Consider the following 9,834-nt stretch of genomic DNA (forward strand, 5'->3'; position numbering starts at 1 on the left):
GAACTCAGTTTTGTCAGTATTCTTATCTGTTCTCCAAGCACAGAGGTTTTTGCATTTCATTCCTGAATTTACTTTCATCATTGTTCTCAGCAAGACTCCCTCTTTTGGATGATTTGGGAGAATGGCATTGAAACATGTATAATATCATATATGAAACGAATCGCCAGTCCAGGTTTGAAGCACGATACTGGATGCTTGGGGCTGGTGCGCATGGGACGACCCAGAGGGATGGTATGGGGAGGGAGAAGGGAGGAGGGTTCAGGATGGGGAACACATGTATACCTGTAGCAGATTCATTTTGATATATGGCAAAACCAATACAATATTGTAAAGTTAAAAAATAAAATAAAATTTAAAAAATGTTTTTAAAATTTTTATTAAGATATAATTCACTGACCATTAAACTCACTGTTTTATTTATTTATTTATTTATTGGCTGTGCTGGTTCTTCATTGCTGTGTGGGCTTTTCTCTAGTTGGGGTGAGTGGGGGCCTCTCTTCATTGCAGTGTGTGGGCATCTCAATTTGGTGGCTTCTCTTGTTGCAGAGCACAGGCTCTAGGCACATGGGCTATAGCAGTTGCAGCACGTGGGCTCAATATTTGTGGCTCCCAGGCTCTAGAGCACAGGCTTAGTGGTTGTGGCACATGGGCTTTAGTTGCTCTGCAGCATGTGGTACCTTCCTGGATCAGGGTTGGAACATTTGTCTTCTGCTTTGGCAGGCAGATTCTTTACCACTGAGCCATCAGGGAAGCCCTAAACGCACTGTTTTAGAGTGAATAGTTTATTGGTTTTTAATATATTCACAATATTGTGTAACTACCACCACTGTCTAATTCCAGAAGATTTTCACCACCCCCAAGGACACCCTGTACTCATCAGTTGCCATCCCCATAGCTCCTGGCAACTATTCATCTAGTTTCTGTGTATATAGATTTACCTATTCTGGACATTTCATATAAATGTAATCATATAATATGTGGTCGTTTGAATTTGATTTCTTTCACTTTGCATAATGTTTTCAAGGTTCATACATGTATCAGTATTTCCCTTTTTATGACTGAATAATATTGTATGGGGGGCTCTCCTTGTGCCTCAGTGGTAAAGAATCCATTTGCTAATGCAGGAGACATGGGTTCAATCCCTGGGTCAGGAAGATCCCCTGGAGAAGGAAATGGCAACCCACTCCATATTCTTGCAAAGGAAATCCCATGGACTTTTGCATCAGTCCATTCTAAAGGAGATCAGTCCTGGGTATTCATTGGAAGGACTGATGCTGAAGCTGAAACTCCAATACTTTGGCCACCTCATGTGAAGAGTTGACTCATTGGAAAAGACCCTGATGCTGGGAGGGATTGGGGGCAGGAGGAGAAGGGGATGACAGAGGATGAGATGGCTGGATGGCATCACCGAGTTGATGGACATGAGTTTGAGTGAACTCTGGGAGTTGGTGATGGACAGGGAGGCCTGGCGTGCTGTGATTCATGGGGTTGCAAAGAGTCGGACATGACTGAGCGACTGAACTGAACTGAACTGAGGTTTTGGTGGTAACTGTTGCCCCACTACTGCCTGAACTTAGTGTAATCTTTGAGCCTTAGTTTCCTAAGCTCCCAAATGGGAAAAGGTACTATTCTATTGCAGGATTGTTGTTCTAAAATATTAAAAAATAACATAGGTAAACTGATAACATAATGCTTATTGCATGACTATCATTCATCTCTGCTATGATGATTTAGGCATGTGGGCATTAGAAAAGGGATTAATCATCTAAATATGAACATGTGTTTTCAATTCTTTTGAGTTTGTACCCATGAATGGAATTTCTGGGTTATATGGTAACTCTATGTTTAACTTTTTGAGGAAATGCCAAACTGTTTCCAAAACAGCTATACCATTTAACATTTTACATTCTTACCAACAATGTGATGAGGGTTACAATTCCTCTACATTCCTTATCAAAACATGTTATTTTTTTTTTCAAAAATTGTTATTATAGCCATCATGGTGGGTTAAGAAGGGGGCTCTTCTTGTGGTTAGACTTGAAGTTTCCTTATGACTAATGATGTTGATTTGTATACTTCTTTGGGCTTCCCTGGTGGCTCAGATGGTGAAGAATCTGCTTGCAGTGCTGGAGACTGGGATTCAATCCCAGGGTTGGGAAGATCCCCTGGACAAGGAAATGGCAACTCACTCCAGTATTCTTGCCTGGAGAATTCCATGGACAGAGGAACCTGGCAGGCTACACTCTGTGGTATTGCAAAGATCAAGACAGGACTGAGCAGCTAACATGACACTTTGGAGAAATGTCTATTTAAATCCTTTGCCCAATTAAAAATTGAACTATTTGTCTTTTTTATTGTTGGGTTGTAGGAGTTCTTTGAATAATATAGAGACTACACCATTACCACCTACAAGATTTGTAAATATTTTTTCCATTCTGTTTTTAGGTTTAAAAATTTTTTTTCACAGTGTCCTTTGAGGCACAAAAGTTTTAATTTTGATGAAGTCTAATTTATTTATATTTTTGTTATTATTGCTTGCCCTTTTTGTGTCATTTAAGAAACTTTTGCCTAATATAGGATCATGATGACTTACACTTACATTTTCTCCTAATACTTTATAATTTGAATTATCACACTTAGGTCTTTGATTCATTTTGAATTATTTTTTAAATTTGATTTGAGAAAATCAATTAACCATAGATGGTTTACTACTGGACTCTATTATGCTTCTTGGTTCTATGTGTCTATCTTTATATTAGCCACACTGTTTTGACATACATGGCAGCTTTGTAGAAAGTTTTAAAATGGGGAAATGTGAGCTCTCCATATTTTTTTTCCTTGTAGAACTTATTTAGGGTATTCTAAGCCTGGTATATTTCAATATAAATTTTAGGATCAGCTTTCTTATTTTTTTTTTTTTTTACAAAAGGCTACTAGAATCTTGATAGGGATTGCATTTGCTCTGTAAATCATTTGCAGAAGTATTTTCATATTAAAATTAAAATTTCCAATCCATGAACACAAGATACTTTTCCATTTATTTAGGTCTTCAAAGATTTTTGTTAACAATGTTGTTTAGTTTTCAGTGTACAAATATGACACTTACATGGTTAAGTTTATTCCTAAGCATATTTTTTGGATACTACTATAAATAAAATTTTTTCCTAATTTTGCTTTTGGATTGTTCATTGTTAAGGTATAGAAATGTAGCAGATCTTTATATACTGGTCCTGTGTCCTGCAACTTTGATGAATTCATTATTAGGGAGGGGGGTGGGAGGGGGGTTCAGGATGGGGAACATGTGTACACCCGTGGCGGATTTATGTTGATGTATGGCAAAACCAATACAATATTGTAAAGTAATTAGCCTTCATTAAAATAAATGAATTTATATTAAAAAAAGTTTTTTAAACTTCATGTCATCTGTAAATAAATACACTTTTACATGATTTATTTGTATATGATAACAGAAGCATAGGCACAAAAGCAAAAATCAACAGGTGGGACTATGCCAAATTAAAAAGGTTCTGCACAGCAAAGGAAACAATCAGTAGAGTGAAGAGGCAATCAATGAAATGATGCGAGAAAGTGAAAAAAAAAAAGAAATGGAAGAAAGTATTTTCCAATCATATATTTGATAAGGGGTAAATTTCTAAAATATATGAAGGACTCATACAACTCAAGGGCAAAAAAAAAAAAAAAAAAAAAAGAAATCCCAGGTAATTCTAAAAATCCTAAAAATGGGCAGAAGACTTAAATAAATTTTTTTCCAAAGAAGACTTGCAAATGCTTAACAAGTACATAAAAAGTCCTCAACATCACTAATCATTAGAAAAATGCAAGTTAAATCCACAGTGAGATATCACCTCACATCAGTTAGGGTGGCTATTGTTGAAAAGACAAGAAATAAAAAGTGTTGTTGAGGATGTGGGGAAAAGGGAACCCTAGTACTCTGTTGGTGGGGATGTAAAATGATATAACTACTGTAGAAACAGTATGGAGGTTTCTTGAAAAATTAAAAATAGAACTAATGTAAGAAATCCCAGAAATCCCACTTTTGGTTATATAACTAAAGGAAAAAAAAGTCAGTATCTTGAAGAGACGTCTGTACTCCTGTATTCATTGCAGCATTATTTACAATAGTCAACATATGGAAACAAATTAAGTGAGCATCAGTAGATGAATGGAGAAAGAAAATGGGATACACACGCACACATACTCACACTGGAATAGTCAGTCATAAAAAAGGAAATCCTGCCACTTGTGTGACAACATGGATGATCCTGCAGGATGTTCTGCTGTGTGAAATAAGTCAGATGGAGAAAGACAGCTATCGTATGATCTGGAAAAAAAAAGTCAGACTCAGAGAAACAGAGAGTAGAATGATGATTTCCAGGAGTTGGGGGTAGGGACATGGGCAGATGTGGGTTAGGGAGTACAACCTCCATTTAAAAGATGTATAAGCTCTAGAGATCTAATGTACAGCATGGTGACTATAGTTAATATTACGTACTTGAAATATGCTAAGACAGTAGATCTTAAGTATTCTTATCACACCAAAGACTACGGATATATTGATTAACATGATTGTTGTAATCATTTTAAAGCTTGTATGTGTATCAAGTCATCATATTGTATCATTTATATATATATACACACACACAATTTTGGCACCCAATTATTCCTCAGTAAAGCAAGGGGAAAAACAAAATTAACACTCAAAAATCAATGGCCTTCATATACACAAACAAAAACCAGAAGATATAAAATGAAGGACTATCCGTTTACATTCAGAAACAAAACAAAAGCAAAAAACAAGAAGTAAATAGGTATAAACTTGACCAGAAAGTTCAAAATCTATATTGGGTAAGTTCTAAAAGACCCCTGAAAGACTTAAATATGGGCTTGAATGAATGGAAAGATGTACCATATTTATGGATAGCAAAACTCAACATCCTAAAGATGTTGGTCTCCCTAGATTAACACATCCAATGTAATTCTAATAAGAATAGAATTTTTTTTCCCTGAAGCTAGAGATGTTACTTATAATATTTACTTAAAGAACAAATAAGCAAGAATAGCCAGGAAAATTCTGTTGGAGGATAGAAATAAAAGGTTGTACTTGTACTTCCCTGGTGGCTCAGACGGTAAAGAATCTGCCTGCAATGCAGTAGACATGGGTTTGATCCCTGGGATCCCCTGGGGTAGGGCCCGGCAACCCACAGCAGTATACTTGCCTAGAGAATCCCATGGGCAGACGAGCCTGGTGGGCTACAGTCATTTGGGGTTGCAAACAGCCAGATACGACTGAACAACTAACACTTTCACTTTTCACTTGAACTAAATATTTAAAATTTTTTATGCCTCTATAATTGAACAGTACTGGTGTTGGTGAAGAAATAGACTGACCCTGAAAGAGAAGTAGAAAAATCCTAATAGACAAAATTGGACATGGAAATTTAATATGTGTATAAAGGCATCATCGCAGGTCAATGGAGGAAAAGACAAGGTATTTAAAGTATATGGTTAGAAGGACTGGATAGTCTTCTGTAAAAAAATAAAATTGAATCCATTCTTCACACCAAGACAAATGCTGAATGCATCAGAAGTTTACATTGGTAAAAAATGAAATTATGCAAAAAAAGGAAACATGGACTAATTGCTTTTTAACTTGGGAGTGGGGTAAACCTTCCTCATTATGACAAAAATGCAAACACAATAAAGAAAAAAGATTGACAAATTTGATTACATAAATAAGAATATTTTAAAGGATTGAAACAAAACATAAAAAAGTGAAGCAACCCCTCCTCCTGCAAAACTACCAAACCCACTCACATTAACAGAGTAGAAAGATGATGAAAAATTGAAAACAATGTGTGGCCTATGGGCAAAGATTTGATATCTTTAACATCTAAGGAACTTCTAAAAATTTTATATGAAAAATATCAAGTTTCCTTCAGAAAAATGAGCTAAAAATATAAAGTTGATAGAAAAAATGTTATTAGCCTTGGCATGCTCGCGTTCAGTTGCTTCAGTCACATCCAACTCTTTGTGAACCTATGAACTGTAGCCCACCAGGTTCCTCTATCCATAGGATTCTCCAGGCAAGAATACTGGAGTGGGTTGCCATGCCCTTCTCCAGAGGATCTTCCTGACCCAGGGACTGGAACCAAGTCTCCTGCATTCCAGACAGATTCTTCACTGACTGAACCACCAGAGAAGCCCTTGAAAGTGAAAGTGAAAGTTGCTCAGTTGTGTCCAACTCTTTGAGACTCCATGGCCTATAGTCCATGGAATTCTCTGGGCCAGAATAGAGGAGTGGGTAGTCTTTTCCTTCTCCAGGGGATCTTCCCAACCCAGGGATTGAACCCAGGTCTCCCACATTGGTTCTTTATCAGCTGAGCCACAAGCAAAGCCCAAGAATACTAGAGTGGGTAGCCTATCCCTTCTCCAGTGGATCTTCCCAACCCAGGAATTGAACTGGGGTCTCCTGCATTGCAGGCGGATTCATTAACAACAGAGCTATCAGGGAAACCCAGAGAAGCCCTTAGTAGTCTTTAATGATATATAAAGTTTATTACCTTTGCTCATCATAAGTGAAATGCAAAATAAATCAACACTGAAAAATCAACATTTTCTACCCATTATATTACCAAAATTAAAAACAAAGAAAATTGAGAACATATTCTCTTGGCAAAGCTCTAGATGAATAAAAGTTCTCATGTATTAGGTTACTGATGGGAATGTTACACTGGGGAGGAGAGTTTGACATAACTCTCAAAATCTCATCTACCTGTTGACTCAGCTGTTTTAGTTCTAAGAATTTCTCCCAAGGATACGCTGACAATATTACAAACAAGATTCATTCATGGTGTTATTTATTACAGCACTATTTGTAATAGCACAAAACTTGAAACAATTCAAATGTCCATCATCAGGCAACTGATAAAATAAGTTAAAGCACACAATGGTGCTTAATGCTGTTACATAAAAGAGTGAGAAAGACCTACAGTGATTGTTTTAAAATGATTTCTAAAATATGTTACTGAGTAAAAAAAGGTGTAGCAATGTGTATAAAATATGTGGCCATTCATCTCATAAAAGGTGTTAAGTTGTTGGTTTAACTTGACACATGAGATAAAAAGATAAAGCAAAAATTTAGATTTATAAGGGAGTGCAAGAGTAAGGTGGAGGGGGACTATATCTTTAGAGACCACTTAAATATTTTGTATAATTATAATGCAAAGTTAAGCTAAAAGAGCAATCCTAAAACTTAAGGCAAAATGAAAAAAAAATGAGCCTGTGACTTGAGTTGGTGGTACAATCATACCAAGAGGAATTATTTTCAGTTAGTTTAAAACACAGTCATTTGATTTTACCTAGTGAGATTGATCCCTAAGTAGAGGCAAAATAAAGCAAGGAGAAAGCTTATGTTCTTTCACTAATCGTGCTGTTAATGGTAGTGTTAGTACTGTTCATCTGAAAGGGTTGTGTGTATATTTTTCAATAAATGAGGAATTTTGTTGATGTCAATGAGTATCACAATCTAAGGCATGGGAGAAAGAACATACAGAGATGACTCCTGAGGTTAAGAACATCGGGTAGTCCTGATATGAATTAAAAATATCAATGTCAACTCATGATGTATTTTACCTGAAGAAAATTTCTTAATTTTGGCCTCTGAAAAGGCCCTGAAACCATGACTCAGTTCAGTCAATTCAGTCACTCAGTTGTGTCTGACTCTTTGCGACTCCATGGACTGCAGCATGCCAGGCTTCCCTGTCCATCACCAACTCCCGGAGCTTACTCAAACTCACATCCATAGAGTTGGTGATAGCATCCAACCATCTCATCCTCTGTCAGCCCCTTCTTCCCCATCTTCAATCTTTCCCAGCATCAGGGTCTTTTCCAACGAGTCAGTTCTTTGCATTAGGTGGCCAAAGTATTGGAGTTTCAGCTTCAGCATCAGTCCTTCCAATGAATATTCAGGACTGATTTCCTTTAGGATTGACTGGTTGGATTTCCTTGCAGTCCAAGGGACTCTCAAGAGTCTTCTCCAACACCACAGTTCAAAAGCATCAATTCTTCAGCGCTCAGCTTTCTTCACAGTCCAACTCTTACATCCATACATGACTACTGGTAAAGCCATAGCTTTGATTTAATGGACCTTTGTTGGCAAAGTAATGTCTTTGCTTTTGAATATGCTGTCTAGGTTGGTCATAGCTTTTCTTCCAAGGAGCAAGCATCTTTTAATTTCATGGCTGCAGTCACCATCTGCAGTGATTTTGGAACCCAAGAAAATAAAGTCTCTCGCTGCTTCTTCCATTGTTTCCCCACTTATTTGCCATGGAGTGATGGGACCAGATGCCATGATCTGTGTTTTCTGAATGTTGAGTTTTAAGCCAACTTTTTCACTCTCCTCTCTCACTTTCATCAAGAGGCTCTTTAGTTCTTCTCTTTCTGCCATTAGGGTGATGTCATCTGAATATCTGAGGGTATTGATACTTCTGGAAATCTTGATTCCAGCTTGCACTTCATCGAGCCTGGCATTTCTCATGATATACTAGGCATATAAGTTAAATAAGCAGGGTGACAATATGCGGCCTTGACGTACTCCTTTCCTGATTTGGAACCAGTCTGTTATTCCATGTCCAGTTCTAACTGATGCTGCTTTACCTGCATACAGATTTCTCAGGAAGCAGGTAAGGTGGTCTGGTATTCCCATCTCTTGAAGAATTTTCCACAGTTTGTTGTGATCCACACAGTCAAAGGCTTTGGTGTAGTAAATGAAGAAAAGAAATGTTTTTCTAAAATTCTCTTGCTTTTTCTATGATCCAATGGATGTTGGCAATTTGATCTCTGGTTCCTCTGCCTTTTCTAAATCCCAGCTTGAAGATCTGTAGGTTCTCTGTTCATGTACTGTTGAAGCCTAGGTTGGAGAATTTTCAGCATTACTTTGCTAGCGTGTGAGATGAGTGCAATTGTGTATAAGTTTGAACATTCTTTGGCATTGCCTTTCTTTGGGATTAGAAAGAAAACTGACCTTTTCCAGTCCTGTGGCCACTGCTGAGTTTTCCAAATTTGTTGGCATATTGACTGCAGCACTTTTGCAGCATCATCTTTTAGGATTTGAAATAGCTCAACTGGAATTCCATCACCTCCACTAGCTTTGTTCATAGTGATACTTCCTAAGGCCCACTTGACTTTACATTCTAGGATGTCTGGTTCTAGGTGAATGATCACACCATCATGGTTATCTGGGTCATGAAGATCTTTTTTGTACAGTTCTTCTGTGTATTCTTGCCACCTCTTCTTAATATCTTCTGCTTCTGTTAGGGCCATACCATTTCTGCCCTTTATTGTGACCATTTTTTGCATGCAATGTTCCCTTAGTATCTCCAATTTCTTGAGATCTCTAGTCTTTGCCATTCTATTGTTTTCCTCTATTTCTTTGCAATGATTACTGAGGAAGGCTTTCTTATCTTTCCTTGCTATTCTTTGGAACTCTGCATTCAAATGGGTATATATTTCCTTTTCTCCTTTGCCTTTAGCTTCTCGTCTTTTCTCAGCTATTTGTAAGGCCTTCTCAGGCAACCATTTGCCTTTTTGCCCTTCTTTTTCTTGGAGATGGTCTTGATGATTGCCTCCTGTACAATGTCACAAACCTCTGTCCATAGTTCTTCAGGCACTCTGTCTGTCAGATCTAATCCCTTGAATCTGTCACTTCCACTGTATTTAGGTCATATCTGAATGGTCTAGTGGTTTTCCCTATTTTCTTCAATTTAAGTCTGAATTTTGCAATAAGGAGTTCATGATCTGAGCCACAGTCTGCTC

This window comes from Bubalus bubalis, chromosome 1 (assembly GCF_019923935.1).
Source record: "Bubalus bubalis isolate 160015118507 breed Murrah chromosome 1, NDDB_SH_1, whole genome shotgun sequence".
In the NCBI taxonomy this organism is placed as follows: Eukaryota; Metazoa; Chordata; class Mammalia; order Artiodactyla; family Bovidae; genus Bubalus; species Bubalus bubalis.